The sequence below is a fragment of the Panthera pardus genome, unplaced genomic scaffold (assembly GCF_024362965.1).
Source record: "Panthera pardus isolate Hobbes unplaced genomic scaffold, ASM2436296v1 HiC_scaffold_16, whole genome shotgun sequence".
NCBI lineage: Eukaryota > Metazoa > Chordata > Mammalia > Carnivora > Felidae > Panthera > Panthera pardus.
This window is the reverse complement of record NW_026526721.1, coordinates 89,490,211-89,510,555: the sequence shown is the minus strand read 5'-3', so window position 1 is coordinate 89,510,555 and position 20,345 is coordinate 89,490,211. Positions and strand designations below refer to the sequence as shown.

At 36.2% G+C, this 20,345-nt stretch overlaps 1 pseudogene; it reads left to right on the top strand.

The window, feature by feature from the left end:
• Nucleotides 1-9,952: 9,952 nt before the first annotated feature.
• On the top strand, nucleotides 9,953-10,376 carry LOC109275111 (PDZ domain-containing protein 11-like; annotated as a pseudogene).
• Nucleotides 10,377-20,345: the final 9,969 nt, after the last annotated feature.

Sequence of the window (20,345 nt, the reverse complement as noted above, 5' to 3'; positions counted from 1 at the left end):
TTATACTCCGAGGGTCAAATTGTACCACATTTGGAGATTCTTTGTTGTTCCTGATCCAATCTGCTCTCTACAAAACCGCCTAAGTTTAATAGAGGGATACAGACCTAGAAAGAAAGATAGAACCTAGAGAATTTGTTGTTTTAACTCAGCTGCCGGTTAAAACTTACAATATTGCAACTCAGTTTAAATTTTTACTAGCACCCTCAAATAACTCAGAAAGAACATTTAACAAAATAAAAGCATTTTCCAAAGACTTATTCTATCAATCCCAAAAGATAGGTGTGAGCAGAAATGGAAAAAAAGACAGCTCAGCCCTAAAATGCAGGGAGAACATGGGAGCAAGTTTACCCTGAACATGTAAGGCCAAGACCTTTATAAACCTGGAGTTTTAATAGTAAACCCCAATTTCAGTGCAGTTCCCTTAAGAACCTAACATACAAGGACAAGACAAAGAACAGATATATCTGAAGAGCCTACTACATATCAGACTGTGTTAGGTTTATTTTATATTCAAACTATCAAGTGTCCATTAATAGCCCCAATACAAGAAGCTATAGTTCTTTTTCATATGGAAATGCTGAAAATTAAAAGACTTTTAACGCTTGGCCAGGATGACCGATGCAGCAGGTTACAGGACTCAGAAGTGCATGTTTAAACTGAGGCTTCAAAATAGGTAGGAGTCTCTGTATTCATTCCAGGATTAAAGCAGAGACTCAATCCTCTCTGAGAAAAGCAGCATGCATGTTAGAGTTTTTCACTTCATCAAAGGTTATATTGATGTTAACTGGAGCTACTGGACTTCTACCAGAAATTCTGGGGAAACACATGACTGAAAATTTCGAGGATGAAGAGTAGTAATATTCTGGAAGGTTCTAGCCATACCTCACCTTTTGCTACAAATTATTTCCAACTTTTGAGTTCAGATTGGTCCAGGTATTCAAGCAGTACAGTAATTATGTCATTCTTTTCTTTTACTTTCAATGAAAAGCTTCTTAAACCTTGGAGACATGAACACCCCTGGTTCAAATATATTATCCTTTAGTCTTTATATGATTTTGAGTATTATGTCTAGCATCTTAATACACTGTTAGGATTATATCCTCTTCCCTAGATTCCACTTTCATTTTCTGCAATGAATTTATATTACACTATTATATTGCCAAGTCATTTTAGAGGTTACCTATCCCTAACACGAAAGTATTTTGGCAGCTTGTCTATTCAAAAACACTACGTTTTATTGAATAATTGGAAGTCAGCTTTTCATTTCTTTGGTTTGATTCTCAATGTATTGCCTTCTTTCAAAAAAACATAATTGCATACATTTCTCTATCAGATTCTTAGTTGCTTCATTTTCTTCTGTATCCTAATGTTAGGTATTTATTCAACTCTTCTCTAAGCATCATATAATTGTGAAATGGAATTGCCAGCCCCTAATGTTATCAGCAAAATCCATTAGGTAATTTCTGTAGCTTGAATTGCCCCATCTCATTAAAGCAGCCTACTGTCCCCAGTGATTCTTTTCTAGCTTAAATAATATTGTTTAAAAATATAAGCAATTATACACAGAATACTCATTTAAAATTTTGTTGTGCCTACAATGTGCCAAACATTGACATTTTCGAACTATGGCAGGATAAATTCAGTTCAATTCAATTTAACACACATTTATGTGATGGCAGATATATGTCAAAGCACTAGCCTAGGTTCTGGGGACATAAAGATAAATAGTACCCAGTGCTCACTATCTGGGAACTTGCAATATAAAAGGAAACAAAACACAAAAACCGACCCTGACACAATATGATAAACCCCATAAGACAGGTATAGAGGAAATTTATGAACACACAAAAGATGAGCCAATTAAGTTGACCTTGAGGGGGTAGTGGGTGAGAGTCCTTTTATTGAGAGCATAGAGGTGGTTATTATATTTGGCTTCCAAGGATAAATGGTTGCTCTTCATGTTTTAAAAACTGTAAAGGCCATTCTAAGCAGATGGAAGAACATAAGCAAGGAAATGGAAGTATAAATGTGCATGGGCTTTTCATAGGTGCTTGGATCAGGTGACCAACAGGAGAAGCTAGAAGGAAATGTTGGGTCAACTGATTGGCAAGATGGATGTCACACTGAAGAGTTGGACAATTATTTTAAAGGTGATTGTGTTTAACAAATTACTACAAACTAGTAGGTAAATGTAACATTTGTATATTATCTCACAAGTCAGAAACCTAGGCATGGCTTAGCTGGATCCTCTGCTTGGAGTATCAACAGACCCCAATCAGCTTAATTAGTTACGCATCCGACTGTTGATTTCGGCTCAGGTCATGATCTCACAGTTTGTGGGTTCAAGCCCTGTGTCAGCTCCAAATTGACAGTACAGAGCCTGTTTCAGATTCTCTTCCCATCCCCCGCTGCTCTCTCTCTTACTCTCTCAGTAAATAAATAAATAAATAAACAAACTTTTTTTTAAAAAGGGTGTATTAAAAAAAACAATCAATGTATTAGCCAGTGTTAGGTTCTTATCTGGAGATTTGACTAGGGAAGCAAATGCTTCCCCATTTAGATGGTTATTGGCAACATTCAGTACTTTGACTCTTCCAAATGCACAAATTGAGAGAGAGAGAGAGAGAGAGAGCAGCCTGACTAGAACAAATGACCTAGCAAGATGGAGTTTTATATAACATAATATAAAAGTGATATCCCATCACTTCTGCCATATTAAGATTGTAAACAGTAGGAGGTGGTGATCGGTGACACCGTAAAATTTGTCCACAAGGAGATAGTTTTTAAGTGGTGATGATAATACATATGTATAACAAAGAAACAGGTATGCCAGGGTCAATAGTGGTTTCAAGGTGGAAAGAGATGGAAATATATAAATTTACCTTTTAAAATTTCTCTAAAATAATTTTCCTTTCAGAGATTAGTTTGTGTTATTTTTCTACCAAAGGAAAATGAAGATCATAAAGCTTCTTGGGATTTACTAAAAACATTCTCCCCTTAGGAAAGAAGAAAAGGACAGCACCTTGTAATACTAAAAGGTAGCTCTCCCTAGAAGTGGGAGGGCCAGGATAGGGGGCCCTCTGTTTTGATTAATGGGATATAATTAGATTCTTTTATGTTTCAAACACATTTTTTAATGTTTATTTATTTTTGAGAGACAGAGAGATAGGGAGAGAGACAGAGTGTGAGCTGGGGCAGAGGAGGGACAGAGAGAGGGAGACACAGAACTCAAAGAGGGCTCCAGGCTCTGTGCTGTCAGCACAGAGCCCAACGTGGGGTTTGAACTCACAGCCCCTGAGATCATGACCTGAGCTGACGTCGAATGCTTAACCGTCTGAGCCACCCAGGAGCCCCAGATTCTTTTATGTTTCAAAAGTTTAAAATAGATTCTCTGCAAAGAAGCAAAGGAAGATGATGGCAAGTAGTCTTTGAGGGAACCAGCACCAAACCTATTCTTACCTGGCAGCCCTTACTTAGCCTACAGTGTTCATTTCACTAACTGAACAAAACGCGATTGTAAAAGGGCATTATTCCTGGCTAGGGAGGAAACAGGGTCATGGCACAGTTGGTAGGAATCCTTGTTTTGTTTTGTTTTAAGGATGGCTTCTGGTCATTTCTAACCACCACTTGGTTCTCCCCCATGGTTACTTTGTGGGAGGTGAAATACATTCTCTTTAAGCAACAAAAGATGACTCACTCCAGCAACACCCATGTTACTGGTAAGTTCTGATGTACTTTTTCAGCCTTGGCTTTACAACTACAATAACCTTGGGATTATATATATTCCAGTTCTTACTGGTAGATGATCTGAATCAAATGCTCAGATACACGCAAGAATTGGAAAAATTTTTAACGCTCTTTAGGTGTTTCCAATGTATTGCCAGGGTTGAGAACCAATATGCCAGGAAACTCAGAATATATGGTAGGATGGTGCTAGAGGTTAGTCTAAACTTGCCGATGTTAGGGAAATGGGTGGGGAGCATGAGCTTCTAATTTCTGAGGAAATCAGACTGAGGTACTGGTCTACTCTAATTGGAGCAGGTAAGAACACACAGTGATACACTTTGTATTGCTATTTTATGAATGAGCAGTTATGTGCTGATAAATATTTAACAACCAGATTTCAGGGGAAAAATAGAGTTCTAATTTATAGATTTGATTATATTCATGATGCAAATAGTCCTAACTATTTTTTAACATCTATCAAATTTATCACTGAATGCAAAGTTGGAAAGAGATGAATGGTAAGTAGCACATCCCTGCATAGTATCTCTACAATACACATAAAATAAACAATAACTTCAAGAGCATAGAAAAGAGTAAAATATATTATATTTTTAAAAAGCAAGGAGTTTTGAGTATTTATTTTCATTGTTTAATAAAACTTAATTGTAAGTTTCTATTATTCGCTTTTGAATAATGACTGCCTTTAACAACTGACTCAAATAATCCTTTAAAATGCAAAATGGGTCATTACAACATTTTATGAACATGCTTCAGCAAAAGGCGACTTACCTGCAAGCAGGACTAATATTCAAAATACGTAACACCTACGTCTGCATGGGCACCACCTCATCAGAATTGTTACTAAGCCAGTATGCCATGGCTCTGCCTGAAAGGCTTTAAGGGTGTATCTAGAGGACGGATGCTATTTATCTTCACCTTTGTGTCCCTTAAGGTTCCTAGCACACTGACATTGACATAATGTCATAACGACATAGAATGTCATAAAGACATAAATGACATAAAGATATTGAACATAATGACTGAATAAATAAGTGATTGAATAAATTATGTATTAAAGGGCCTGACTCCATAGTAGTTCCTTTACTAAGGATTCATGTTATAACAAACCCCCTCCCTCCTTTTGTAGAAAGAGTTTGTGATTGGCTGAGGATCTTTATAGAGGAAAGTAAACAGTATTTCATTTATTCCTTTTCTTAGTGATCTTCTTTGCCATATGTCGAGGTTCTACATTGAAGTAGATATCTACTCCCCCTTCTGTGCTCTAAGTAAATTGAAGTCCCTGCTATCCTCAGACATGTCTGGCTATCTCATGCTCCATCAGACTTGTTTACTTCTTCTCAGTACTCACTTTTCTCAACTTTTCCCTTGGATCATCAGTTTCCCTTTCCAGATTCAGGAAACCTTTTTCTATTCTTCTCTGCAGCTGCTAGGATATTTGTTACATTCTCCTCTGTGCTCCCACTATGATTGGTACATAATGCAAACATAATATCTAACACTTTCTATGGTTTAATTGTTTATATATCTGTATTTGTTGACTTCTCCTCTCTATCCTTGGGGAGAATGTTGCCCCTTGAAGGCATCATTTCTCTGAAATCTTGATGTCTCCTGTCTACCTTGAGATTTTCTACTGGGTATTACACATGTGTGACCATCCCTCCCCCTTTCCAGAGCTTAGGCTCTTTGAAAGCAGAGCTAGGATATCATCTATCACTATTCCTAAAAGAAAAGATATTGGGGACTTTGAAGACAGACTTCTGGGATTAGAATTTGGGCTTTACACTAACTATGTGTGTGATTTGAAACTAATTACTTCCTTCTGCCTCATCTTCCTTATCTGAAGAACAAAAGTGTTAAAAAGCATACCAATTGCCCAGATTGTTCAGAGTACAGAATGAGTGAACTCATAAAAATAAATAAATAAATAAATAAATAAATAAATAAATAAATAAACAAACAAACAAACAATAAATAAATAAAAGACTTAGAAGAATGCTTAGAACATAGTGAGCACAAAATGAATATTAGCTATTATTATTCTTATAGTAAACACTCAATAATTGCTGAGTGAATGAAGAATAAAACATATAATAAGCCAACAACACTTAACTCCATTACACCATACTTAGTATTATACTACCTTATTCCCAGCAAAGATAAATAAATTGATTTACCATTTTAATACTATGCAATAACTGAAATTAATTTTCTTTTTTCTGTTACTCAAAGATTGTCTCTTTCTTTCTGAACTATCTTCAGGGTTTTTTTTTAAATTATTTAATTGTTAATTAATATCCTTCTAAACCACAGAGTGCTTAAAAAATTCATGCTGAACGTAGCACCTTTACTTCTGTCAGACCATTTGCTTTCTAAGATGACTTTCACCCCATCCATCCCGAGATGGTAAGTCATTAGTTTTGATGTAGCCTGATACCAAAAAGAACATGCCATTTTCCTTTAAAGAGATAAGTTAAAATGCAAAAGGTAATAAGAAGCAAAAAGCAAAGTATCCATTTTTAACTCTTTACCTAAGCATAATTTTTATTTCTGATGACATAAGAAACAGATCATTTAACCAGAAACTGGGAGTATAGGAGCTATGAAATCCCAGAATATAGTATCTTAGGATACTTAGGAGAACAGAATATGTGGATTTATTTGCCTTCTGAAAATATGCTTAGGATATTGAACCAAGACTAAATGGGTTCTTAACTTGAATTTGCCATTATAGACATGTTTAATTCATCATTTAAAAAATCTTGTCTGGGCATCTTTAATATTGATCCTTTTTTCTTTTTGTCTCTTAGTTACAAAACTTACCTAAGAAACTCTTGATTTTTAGTTGCATAGATTTATTTTTTTAATGGGGGGCCTATTTATTTTCCTTTGAAGCCATACAGATACTTGCACTGATAAAGTGGAAGAGATTGCTCTTGGGCAGTTGTAATTTGCCTATAACTTATCAGTAAGTAAGTAAGTAAGTAAGTAAGTAAGTAAGTAAATAAATAAATAAATAAATAAATAAATAAATAAATAAATAAATAAAATCACTTCAAGAAATCCCATTAAATCCAAGGAATCAATTTTAATGTTTGTAATTAATCTTTCCTAATATCACCACAAGAAAAAAATGTGAAATGAAGCAAATTATTGAAGATGAAAATCAAATATCTTCTCATAATAAAACAATGTAGATCTTAGAAGTCAAGAATTCAGAAGTGTCCTTCCTCATTTAAACTGTTTCTCTCCTACAGTATTAAACCAGAGTCAGTCTTTCTGATCCTTCATGTAAAAATTATTTAGACTATATTACAACAGTTTCAAATTCCTCGAAACTCTTACTTTTAGAAACATATTATTCAGAAATATTTTATTTGGGTTCAGGTTGAACAAGGAATGATACAAGGAATTTTTCAGATAATCAATAGAAAACACACTGGATGAAGTATACACATTAGAAGTCTATATTTTTGTCATCAAAACTACTTTATATATTGTTTTACTTTTCTCTTAGCCAAATAACTGCTTTTGGTAATAACTAATATATAAAAATGATAGGAAAACACAGAAGATAATAGTATATTCCTAGAGTGAACTTAGGAATTTTTTTTTTCCTATTTGCCAAATTTTCTCCTACTTGCTTTTGAGCCCAGGCTAAAGATACACAAAATTCTTGCTTCACCCTTAATCTTCAGAAGGGGAAAATTGTGCAATTATTCTGATTTTTTTTTTGTATGCTATTTTCTTACATTCTCTCCTAGATGCTTTATTCTTGTCTTACTTCCAAACAATTTAGGCACAAATACACCTCTGTACATGCTACAAATATTGAGGATTTGTCAGTAAAATGTAGTCTTTCTGAGGGAGTCTATCTATCTGACACTACTTTCTCCTAGGACCTTACATCTATATTTCTGATTTTTGCAATATTTTATGTCACTTCCCCTCTCCCATCACTAGTATTCTGGAAAGGCAATAAGCAGCAAAATTATTATTCACATTTAAAAGAGAGAAAATTGAGGCTGGAAAGACTTGTCCAAGGTCACAGAGGGAGACACTCCCTGGGGAGACACTGGAGAGTTATAGCAAATACTTTCTATAGAATATTTGCTTTTATAACATACTGCATCATATGAGGTAAATGCACTTTCTTTGAATGTGGAAAGCAAAGAGACTTGTTAGAAAACATGCAATTTCACAAGTGAGCCAGGAATATGTTTTGCCCAAAGAGACACCTGGAATTAATTGTTGCTCTCTTAAGAGATCAATGGGACTCATGTAGGGATTGCAATGTGTGGCAGAGTCACTGAGGCGGAAGACTTTCATGTTGGCAAAGCAGTGCCTCCCAGATAGATCTTTTAATTGCTTAAACATTAGGAGCAAGCTGTCACCTTGTGGATGAAAGCTTTAGTTGATATCTTGATACTTGGCATTCCTACCTCCAGTGGACTTAAAATAAAGGTTTGAAAATATGAGGAAAATTTAGCTCTTAGCTAAACTCCTTAGATTGAAGCCTTCTTATCTAAAAAGTAACTCTAACTAGGAGTTATTTCTTCCCTATTCCCTCCCTCCCTCCCTTCCTTCCTTCCTTCCTTTTTTTTCTGCCAACAGATAATTTTTACAAATTATTAACAAAAGTTTCATAAACACTTATTAAGAGCAATATTAGTTACTGTTTAAACATACATTGAAACTCCAGTGCTATGATCTATTATTAGTATCCATGAGAAAGAAAAATAAACCTCAGATCCTTCCCTTGACAAGGCTATAAGCTAGTGTGAGATGGAAGATGTATACAACTGACCACACCACAATATAAATATGATAAGTTGTAGTATAGAAGGGAACAAACTAAATATCTTTGGAGTTCAGAGAGAAAGAGATGGACTTCATTAAGGATGGGAAAGTGAGGCAAGACTCAAAGAATTAATATCAGAGAACAGGTGACCTCTATCTTGTCTTCTCCCCTGTTTGATCAGAATTTATATCATACTGCACTGCTATCTTTTGGGAGTTTCCTGAAACAATATAATAGTTATTGAGTAACCAGGCCAGACGAAAGTCATCTGTCAACATTACTCCAGCTTCCATGTTACCTCATTCTGTCATTTGAAGGCTTTTCTTCACAGAAATGAAATGCTTCAAATTCAAACCCTCAAAAGACTGCCTCAGTTCAATTTTGGAATCTTAATGTGATGCTTCTACATGGATCATAACAGGTTTCTCTTTCCCCTGCCTTCCCTACATGAAATAGAATAAGAAAATTAATTATGCCACTTGACAACAACCACATTTGATAAGGGTGATTGTTGGGCAGGAATCTTGTGGGGAGGGCACAACAAACTAAAGTATTTTGGCAAAGATGAGACTCTACCACAATCATTGCCAGAGCTGTCTCATTATATACCTCCATGGAGGAGAGAATACAAGATATCCTTGAAGCCAAGTGATGTTGCAACCCTGACTGTACCTCTTCTATTTGAGGTGACAAGTATAAATTATGGAAAATGAGATGGCATGTTAGCTATTTTGATGGTGTTTGACTTAGGGCCACAATACAACAACTGTAAAGAACAAGTTAGCCACATTCAATGATGGATTTGAATTTCATATTGACATTTTGTAGAAGGATATAAGGCATCTCAGCTAATTTCACGCTTACTTGAGTAGAAATATATGAAAGTCTAGTTAGTTCACATATTTTAAGATAAGTTGAAGCCACTAGTCTTTAAACATATCTTGATAATTGGGGGAAAAATCACTCTGAGGAATTCTTGAATGTGTATTTTATAAATCAATGCTTATGTGTTAACCATTGATAAATGTATGCCACACACAGATTGTAGACACCTATTTCTATAAACTGACTTCTGTTTATTCTTAATTTTTCTGTTTAGAATGTTATACTCTTCAGCCTTTTTTTCATCATTCATGAATGAATATAACATCTCTTAATCCACCCATTTGTTTATCCAATAAATATTCATTGAGAACTAGTATGTATCACGCAGATCTAGGCACTTGGCAATATGGCTGGGAATAAGACATAAAAGATCCTGGTGTTTTAGGAAGAGGAGGACCTGTGTGCGGCTCCTGCCCTTTCCGACCCATCTGGGCATATGCTTCGGGTTTCCAGTCTGAATTGGCAGTGAGAGCAGAGCCTGAGGACCCCGAGGTGCCTGAGGCTTGTGGGGCATTACTGGAGATGGACAGCTGGATTCCTTATTATGACTACCCTATGGTTTTCCTGCCTGCCTACAAGTATCCCCAAGCATGGATTCCTCCTCATTAGAGGGTGCATCACTCAGGACCCAGTTTCTGCCTGGAACTGTCACACTGAAGAAGCCCCCTGGAGCTCAGTTGGCATTTAATATCCAAGGAGGAAGGGCCTCACAACTAGGGATATTTATCTCCAAGGTGATTCCTGACTCTGATGCACATCAAGCAAGACTTCAGGAGAGGGACCAAATCGTAGCTGTGAATTATGTGGATTTCCAAGACATTGAGCACAATGTTGAGATCCTGAAAACAGCCCGTGAAATTGGTAACCATACAATTATCATCACTGAAAAGAGAGGACTGTGCACCAGAGAATTGCAGCCCATAGCCCTCCACATGGAATCTTCTAGGACAAGCTGATTAGGCCTCAGGGAAGTCTCTGGAGAAACTCTATTCCTGGCCCCACCCTGGCAGAGTGGAGTGGGGAGGATGGGGACACAGTAAAGCCCTGCACCAAGCCAGGTAGCCAACTGCATTACCCAAACTGAACTGTACTTTTTGTTTCCTAGTTTTCTAGGTGATCTTCATTCCCTGAAAGAGGAAGAATGATGATATCTAGGTATAGCCTATGGAGAACCCTGCTAGAAAAGGTAACTGACATTTATTGAATACCCTGTGCTAGACAATTATGCATATGTCATATCATTTTCACTCGAGTATAGAGATTAATAGAGAAAAGAATTTTGGGGGCCATCTCATCTACCTGGCCATCTCATCTCATCCTTGTACACCAGTCTCATACACTCTGGCAACAATCTGAGACTGTTCCTCCCTCTTCCTCCTACCCTTTTCTCCAAAAAGTAAAAGGCAATGCTGAGAGAAAAAAAAGAAATAAAAGATCTTTGCTTTCATAAACTATATATTATTTTAAACTCAAATACACACACACATACACACACACACACACACACACACACACACACACACACACACAAGTGAAAAATGGATAACCCAGGAGCAGTAAGTGTTATGAATGAGATAAAACAGGAAACTATTAGAAATGATCTCACATAAACCACACATTTGATGATCTCATGAAGAAAGGACTCACTAAAGAGATAACATGGGTTTGATATCTGCAGTGTAAGAAGAAACTTTGTTCTGTGAAGAGCTGGAAAGAACTGCTGGAAAGTGTTCAAGTTAAAAATAGTAGCAAACATTAAACTTTGAAGGCAGAAATGAGCTTGTCTATTCAAGAAATTCCCTGAAAAATAGTATGGCTGAAATATAACAAGGGGGAAAACTGGGCAGAAATCACATCAGCTAGAAATTGGTAGGGCAAGGTAAGAAGTCTGGATTTTTCTCCTGGCAATGGGAAGCCATCAGAGATCATGTACTTTATGTCTTCAAAAAGATCCTTCTGGCTCTTATGTAGAGCCAAAGGGTTACAAGTGTGCAATTAGAAGGAACAGACCTGTCAGGAAGGTCAAAGAGATCCAAGATGATCAATTCCAATGATAACAGAAGTGGATAAATGAAGTATAAATTTTGCCTATAGGCAAATTTTGTTGTTGGGTAGGATGTGTCAGATCATGAGTAATAGGAAGGAATCATGATGACTCTGAGGTTTTTGCCTGAACAAGTAGTTGAATGGAGGTATAATTTACTGAAGTTGACAAAGGCTGGGTAGGATTAGGTTACAGAACCAAAAATGAAGAGTTCTAGGTCAGATATATTTTTGATATATCGATTAGCCATTCAAATGGCAATTTCAAGTATGTAGCTGAATACATGGAGTCTGGAACTCACAGAAATTATCTAGAAGTATATTTAAAGCTGTGAGACCATAGGAAAGATCAAATGCCCATGGAAAATACAGATTTTTAGAAGATAAGCAGAATAAACCCTGGGGCAGGTTAACATCTCAGAGGATTGTGATGAGATATTAATAAGAGATAATGTTCACAAAAGTATCTACTACATGATATATGCTTAATAATTTTGATTTATCTTTATAGATTCTTTGTACATGATAGACCCAGTGAAAAATAAGAATAAAATAAAATACGTATAAGAAATAAGAAAGGAATTCATCTGTACTGGCAGTAAATATCTGTTACATATGAACTTAAATAGTCATATTCACTAATACAAATTTATCAGGGTAATGTCATAATCCCATTTTATGTGTCAGTAAAATGAGATCTATAGATTTTTCCTACTTGCCAGTAACTGACAGAATTAAATTGACCCTCCAAATTTTAAAGTTCACACCTTTGGAATCCCAGGCTCCAAATCATTTAGGATCTTATAGCCCACTTGAGATGTCAGCATGTACAAAAAGTTAGATTTTAAGATGGTACATTATTAACTACATTAGGAATGAGGTAGTGTGTTCTACAAGGAGTTAGGCTTTATAGCAAGGCACACATAGATTTGATAATAGGTTTACTTTTTAATAACTTCATGATATTAGGCAAATCATGCACTCTATTTTCTGAATCTCAGATGTTTTCTTCTTATGTGTAAAATAATATGTACTTGGTGAAGTTGTTTTGAGGAGATGGAAAATAGGTGTGAGTGCCTTGCAAACAACACATATGCAATAAATATTAGTTTGCTTCCCTTATCCTGCAATCAAGAGCCATAGTTCTAATTAAATCCGTTAGCTATCTGTGTGCAGTGGGTAGGGGCAATTAAATTCAATAATGTTTAATATGATCTTATTTTTCCAAAATGGGTTGGACAGATTTAATAGCTGGCTTTGCATAAAGTGAAAAATTAGAATTTCAGGTGAATAACTATGTTTTAGTCTATTTGAATAATGATTCTTTTCAGAACACAGACCTGGTATCCTTCTTTTTCTTTTTTGAAATGAATTAGAAGGGATACACTTTCAATGCTAAATAACCTAAAAGCTTTTAAGCTTCATTCAAATTATCTTCAGTCATTTTTAATATTGATTAACCAAAAATGCCCTTTAAGAAATGTTATGCAAAATAGATATTTGCTTTCCAATTAGATTGTTTATTATAATGATTAAAATCAAATATAAAATTATTAAAATTAATATTTAATTATTTAATATTAAATAAAATTAATAATTAACATTGGTATCAAATATTAAAATATTATATATGCCTGTTGACTGAATGTATGTATATATTACATTTTGCATAAAATTAACCAGACACTAAATCTGTGTTTGATCAATAGCAGATTGATTTATTAAATGAAACTATACAATGGAAGAATATTAAGTTAAAGGGTACTGTTTTAGTTTATTAATTCATTTGTCCTTAGTTAGCTTTGCTTTTTTTAATATAATAACTAGTTACTTCCTAGTGTAACTCATATTGAAGTATAATTATAAAATTTTTAAATTGAATTTTATTTGTAATTGGATCATTTTAAAATACTAAGGCCCACATTGCTTTTACAGGTCCATTTTGAATAGGTTGGAAGAAGAGTTATTAACTAAGAAAAGAAGTGCAAGGTACTGTACTATATCACAGAGATAGGAATAAACCATGTCCAAGAAATTAAGTCTCAACCTGGTGATAGGATATAAGTGAAAATTATTCCCACATTTTCTCTCTGGATGTGTAGTAGATAGTTCCATGAAGGCATACCCAATGTGGTAAAGAAACTAAAGAAAGCCAATTTTTACTGAGGTTGTGGGCACTCTCCCCATAAGTGAAAAATGTTGCCTTATCTACTCAGAGAAGGAGCAGGAGGCGCCTGGATGGCTCAGTCAGTTGGTCATGACTCAAGTCATGATCTCGTGGTTTGTGGGTTCCAGCCCCATGTTGGGCTCTGTGTTGACAGCTCAGAGTGCCGAGCCTGCTTTGGATTCTATGTCTCCCTCTCTCTCTGTCCCTCCCCCACTCATGCCAGCGCTCTCTCTCTCTCTCTCTCTCTCTCTCTCTCTCAAAAATAAATAATATTCAAAAAATTAGAAATGAAAACCAAGGGTGTGGCCTGTTGGTAATTAAGTGTAGACAGGCTATAGAGTTACTCAGATGGTTGGGGGAGGTGGTAGCAAGCCATCTGCCACGGTATATTATACATGGCTCATCTTTGTTTTTTCTCCTTTCTATCTAAATAAAACTATAAAATCCAGTTTTGATCCTGCAGAAAAACAAAGAAACTACACACCATATTTCAAATTTTTCTCATGTACTACAAAAGCTCATGTTCTATCATATTTCTGAGAGTTTGTTTCTCTTCCTTCTGAGATTCTGAGATTCTGTTATATAATGTGCACCTCTGATTTTTTGGGGTATGTTATGGAAGGACGGAGAGGAAGTTACAGGATGTTATAAATTAGAAAGGGGGATACTTGTATTCTTTCCATTCTGCCTCCATCTACTTTTGAGCAGGGCAACAGAGGAAAAAAAAAATGTTGAATCTCATGGTTACTGTTTATAATAGTTAAAGGCAGGAGAAGAAGCATAGTTCGAGTAGATGACCCAACAAGGAGAAAGAAAATCCCCTATGTGGCCCCTCTTTTTATGCTGGGGCTCTATTTCTTTCATCAGAGATTTTACTGCAAATCAATAACCACAACCACAACAAAACACTGTGTACAGTTTTTTTTACAGTTAGCGATATTATTTAGAATTACATGTGTATGTCTAAATAATATTAGTATGTAACACATACCATGTACACAAACATTATGTGTATATATTATATACAATCTGTATTTCACATATAAATATGTAGTAAAGCAAGTAAATGAAAAACAAGCTTTTATTTTATTTTTTGAATTACTATTATTATTATTATTATTATTATTATTATTATTACAGCCTATCAGTAAAAAAATGAATTAGTAGAATTTAGGAGTAGAGAGCATTTTAAGGACTCCTTAATCCCTTCAGCCTTTATAGTTCTTTTTGGGTTTATATCGTCTTGGACGAACTATCAAATCCTCAGTAGATAATCAATTAATATTTTGGTGGCTAATTTGATTGATATGACTCTGTGAAAAAATTGAAAATGGGATTTTTTTTTCCTAAAATGAGGGGAGGAATCAGAGAAGCTTCATATTACTTGAACCTAAAAATCATTCTAGCAGATCTATAAAACTATATATTGTTGTTATATTTCGTCTTTTGACCATTTATCCAGATCTTATCTTCAAAAACAACCAGTTTCTTCTGTTAACTCCAAGAAAAGAGCTTTTGATAATAAAACTCACTTGGCAAATCACTCACAACAGGTGTGTGCATTCTCTATCTTTCCCTTTTAATTATTTAGCCATTCCTGGCATGGTCGACTGTTCCTTTGGGCAAAATTAACAATATTGCTTCCTACCTGCAAAGGCATAGTCCTCTGTCACTCATTCATTTATTTCTGAGTTAGCACAGATTAAAAGTGTATTTTGTAAGAAAAACTCAATTATGAAAATTCCTGGTAGATCTGTTATCAAGTAAATATGAAGCAAATATATAATAAAACTATTTAAGGGGTACCTGGGTGGCTCAGTTGGTAAAACACCCAACTCTTCAGCTCAAGTCATGATCTCGTGGTTCATGAGCTTGAGCCCTGCATTGGGTTCTGTGCTGACAGTGCAGAGCCTGCTTGGGATTCTCTCTTTCCTCGCTCTGCCTCTCCCTCTCATTCTCAGAATAAATAAACTTAAAATAAAACAAAAATATTTAAGAATATTGGTGATGACATAAACATATCTCAAATCTTGCATAAAACAGGATTTCTTTTATTAGAACTAAAATATTTTGAAATATTTTCATGTTTGGTGGCTCAGGGGTGCCTGGGTGGTTCAGTCGGTTAAGCGGCTGACTTCGGCTCAGGTCATGATCTCGCGGTCCGTCAGTTCGAGCCCCGCGTCGGGCTCTGAGCTGACAGCTCAGAGCCTGGAGCCTGTTTCAGATTCTGTGTCTCCCTCTCTCTGACCCTCCCCTGTTCATGCTCTGTCTCTCCCTGTCTCAAAAATAAGTAAAATGTTAAAAAAAAATTAAAAAAAGAAATATTTTCATGTTAGCTGAATTCTTTACCAAAAAATTTAAATAAGACATAGAATTATTATTCTGTTGAATGAGTACTTATGAAATCTGTCTACACAATGCATTTGGCTTCTAAAATGATATATTTTATTTTAAATTTTAATATTTATTTATTTGAGAGAGAGAGACAGAGACAGAGCATGAATGGGGGAGGGACAGAGAGAGAGAGAGGGAGACATAGAATCCAAAGGAGGCTCCAGGATCTGAGCTGTCAACACAGAGCCTGACATGGGGCTCAAACTCAAAAACCGTAAGATCATGACCTGAGACGAAGTCAGTTGCTTAACCAACTGAGCCACCCAGGCACCCCCTGAAATGATATATTTTAGTATATATTATGCTATATCCCAGTATTGTCTTTTCATTCAACTCTCTTATTTCAGTCTAGGAAGTTTGGATATTGAAAGGAGATCATTTGCATATTTTTCCTTAGAATCTTTTCCAAATGTTAACAATTCTGAAAAGTTTAAATGAATTTTTTGTCTTGATTTAGGAATATTGTTTTAAAATATCAAAATATTTTTATCAAATGTAGAGATAGAAGAGAAAAATCCTGCTGCTATTCTTATTAACTATTACTTCTAGAGCCCAACAGGACCCAATTAGCATATTCAGCTTATCCAGTCAAGAACCATTTAAGGAGAAAGAGAGTTATATACTGACCACCTGTAGCAAATTATCAGGATATCTCGAGCATAGGAAAATCTCATGTATTTAGATAAATCCAAAATTAAATTAAACACACATTTGAGAGATAACAACTTAAGGTTTATGTATTTTATTTTTGAGAGAGAGAGAGAGACCAGGGAAGGGGCAGAAAGAGGGCAGGCAGAGAGAATCTCAAGCAGGCTCCACGCTGTCAGCACACAGCCCAACACAAGACTCCATCCCAGGAACCTCAAGATCATGACCCCAGCGAAAATCAAGAGTGGGAGGTTCAACCAAGGGAGCCGCCCAGACGCCACTAAAGGATAACAACTTAAAGCAGAGAGGTATTCAAGAAACTTAGCTGTACCCCATTGAGTCTAGAAAGTTATTTGTTTGTTTATTTAGCTGCTGCTGCTTCAACATGCTTACAATGCACCAAAAAACCACAACTTACGCCACACATCTGCAGGAGAGAGCAGTCTTGCCTGTACATACTGCAGTGAGGTAGAGATTTCACATACAACTTCATAATACCCAGAGAGTAGCTGGGATATGCAATGCCAATCAGGTTAGCAGGAAGGAGAAAGTAGTTACGACACTGAGGCGTAACAGTACAGATTCCCAAAGAGTAGATTCAGGGAAGGAAGGAGAGAAGGGAGGGGGGGAAAGAGAGGGAAAGAGAGGGAAAGAAAGGAAAGAAAGGAAAGAAAGAAAGAAAGAAAGAAAGAAAGAAAGAAAGAAAGAAAGAAAGAAAGAAAGAAAAAGAAAGGAAGGAAGGAAGGAAGGAAGGAAGGAAGGAAGGAAGGAAGGAAGGAAGGAGGGAGGGAGGAAGGAAGGAAGGGAGAGAAGGAAAGGGAGAGAGAAAGAAGGAAAAAGAGAGAAGCATAAATGTCAAGTATTCAAATTGCAGTAGCATTTCAGTGACTGAAACCGTAGCTTACGGCATTTTCTCAAATGAAAGAAATAAGGGAAGGGTACGTGTCTCCTCCAAGAGAAAGGGCTACTGTGAGCTTTCATCCACCTCACCAAAAACCAGCCCTTTTTAGTTCAGTTACAAAATAAAAACGTGAAATACACATAAACCCAATTTTAAACTAAAAGTTAAGTCTCCAAAGGAATATTGGAAAGAGCACAGGCTTTTTTTCCCCGCTAAGAAAACTAGACTGGAATTAGGCAACTCTCACAGACTATATGTGTGACAAACTGGGATCATTATTTAATATTTTTGCCCTCAGTTTCTTTATGTATAGAATGGGGATAATAATAGTTTTACCTCACAGTATTTTAATATATCAAATATAGTAATACATGTAAAAGAACACATACATATTATTATGTCTTGATTCTCTTTTTATCTCTAGTTGCATGTTGTAATGCAAATTAGGCTCTTCCCTGAAAATATTATAGACCATAATCTTTTCAAGTGAATATGAGCTCTCTTCTTTCTGCTCAGTGTCAGGGAAGATAAGTTGGTGGTGGCTTGCTCGCAAATAATTGTGACCAATAATTCTTATGTCTTCCCCAAATCTCTTCATTTGAATTCTAATTGTCATTTCTATTCTTGTCTTTTTCAGGTAAATTACTTTTTAAAATGCCAAGGCCTTCAGATTTGAGTCAAATCTTTCACCTACTACCACTTAGGTAACAACCATCAAAGTAATAAACATTCTAACAATTTGCACAGTGATTTAGCATTTATAAACCATTTTCACATGCATTGTTTTATTATATCCCCAGAAAATTCTTGTTATAAAGGCCTGCACCAATATCTCCTTTAGGGCTGAAGAAATAAATGGACTTTGGAAGATTATCCAAACAGTATAGCCAGAATACAGTCCAGGTCTTCCTAATCTCAGAACTCTTTTGCTATTTCACATTGCCTTTCTGCAACAAAACTTTCCATGTTGATATCTGTTCATTTACTTGATCTCACATTTTATTTTTTATGCCTCTATATGCTTCATAGACACATTTTTTCCCGTTAGAATTTTTTAAAACTATATGGTTTTTCTATTGGAGTGCACACCATTTTCAGACATATTATAGAAACTCTGGGGGCTATAGGAATCTGGAAAAAACTGATTCTGAGATACTAACATGTTTCCTTTAAGGGGACAGGGCCCTCTCTCTGCTGAGAATCAGAGCTTTTGACTTTATACCCTGCAACCTGGCACTCAACTCCTGAACCACCTATTTTCTCTCCCAGTTCATCAAGCAGCCAAGTTCGCTTTTCCTGAGACCTTCAAATATTACTACCCTCCCCTCACAATATATCTGGCACACATACACTTTAATAAGAGGCTCCCCTCCTGGACACACAGATTGTCCTCTTTCTTCAGATTCCTGGGCCAATTTTCCTGTATTTGATCCATTCTAGTGGTATCCATTTGGCTTTTCTCAAACTTATTTGTGAGTCTTAAACCCCCAATCCTCTCCTGTAATGAAACTCTTTCTTTCCAACCAAATAAAAAATATTTCTAACTGAATATACTCTGTCCTCAACTTTCTTGAACTGTTACCTCACTCCACTGACCACTTCCTCTTTTTAAAATTTTATTTAAGGGACACCTGGGTGGCTCAGTCAGTTAAGCATCTGATTCTTGGTTTCAGCTCAGGTTATGATCTCCTGATTTCATGAGTTCAACCCCTGCATTGGGCTCTGGGCTAGCAGTGTGGACCCTGTTTGGGATTCTCTCTCTCTCTCTCTCTCTCTCTCTCTCTCTCTGTCTCTCTCTCTCTCTGTCTCTCTCTCTCTGCCCCTCCCCTACTCACACTGTCTCTGTCTCTCTCAAAATAAATAAACTTAAAAAATTATTTAAGATTCCATTTCCTGTTGGGGTACCTGGGTGGCTCAGTGTGTTGAGCCTCTGACTTTGGTGCAGGTAATGGTTTCGTGGTTCACAAGTTCGAGCCCCATGTTGGGCTAGATGCTGCCAGCCTGTCAGTGCAGAGTCTGCTTTGAATCCTCTGTCCCTTCTCCTCCCCAACTTGGGCTCCCCAAAAAGTAAATAAAAAATGTTCCAGCTCTTGTTTTGTTACTGGTTTTGCCATTCTCAACATCCCTTCTTAATTTTTTAATGTTTATTTTTGAGAGTCATATAATATTTGTTCTTTTGTGAGTAATTCTTATTTAAATTTTTTAATGTTTATTTTTGAGACAGAGACAGAGCGCCAGCAGGGGAGGGGCAGAGAGAGAGACACAGAATCCAAAGCAGACTCCAGGCTCTGAGCTGTCAGCACAGAGCCCCACTCAGGGCTTCAACCCACGAGCTGTGAGATCATGACCTGAGTCAAAGTCTGACACTCAACCGACTGAGCCACCCAGGTGTCCCTCTCAACATCCTTTCTTGCCTTCAATGTATTCTTCTTCCTCTGCCTTCAAAATCTGTGCATGGCCAGCCCACCCTGTTTCACAAAAAGCAATTTGTGCGAAATGAACTGCAGACCATCTTCACTTAGATGACCCACAAGCAACTATCAATATGTCCGAAACGGAGCACATCCTATTCAAAATTGAACTCCCCCATTTTCACCACACAAACTGCTTCTCTGTCCTACAACACACTTTTTTTTCCCAATAGCAGCATTATTCTTCTGGAATTCTAAATAAGAAAAAAAGCTAGTTTTGATGCTTTTCTCTCTCTTTTCAATTGGTAGTCCTACCAAACTGTAGTTAAAGAGACTGGCATAGCTTTGGAC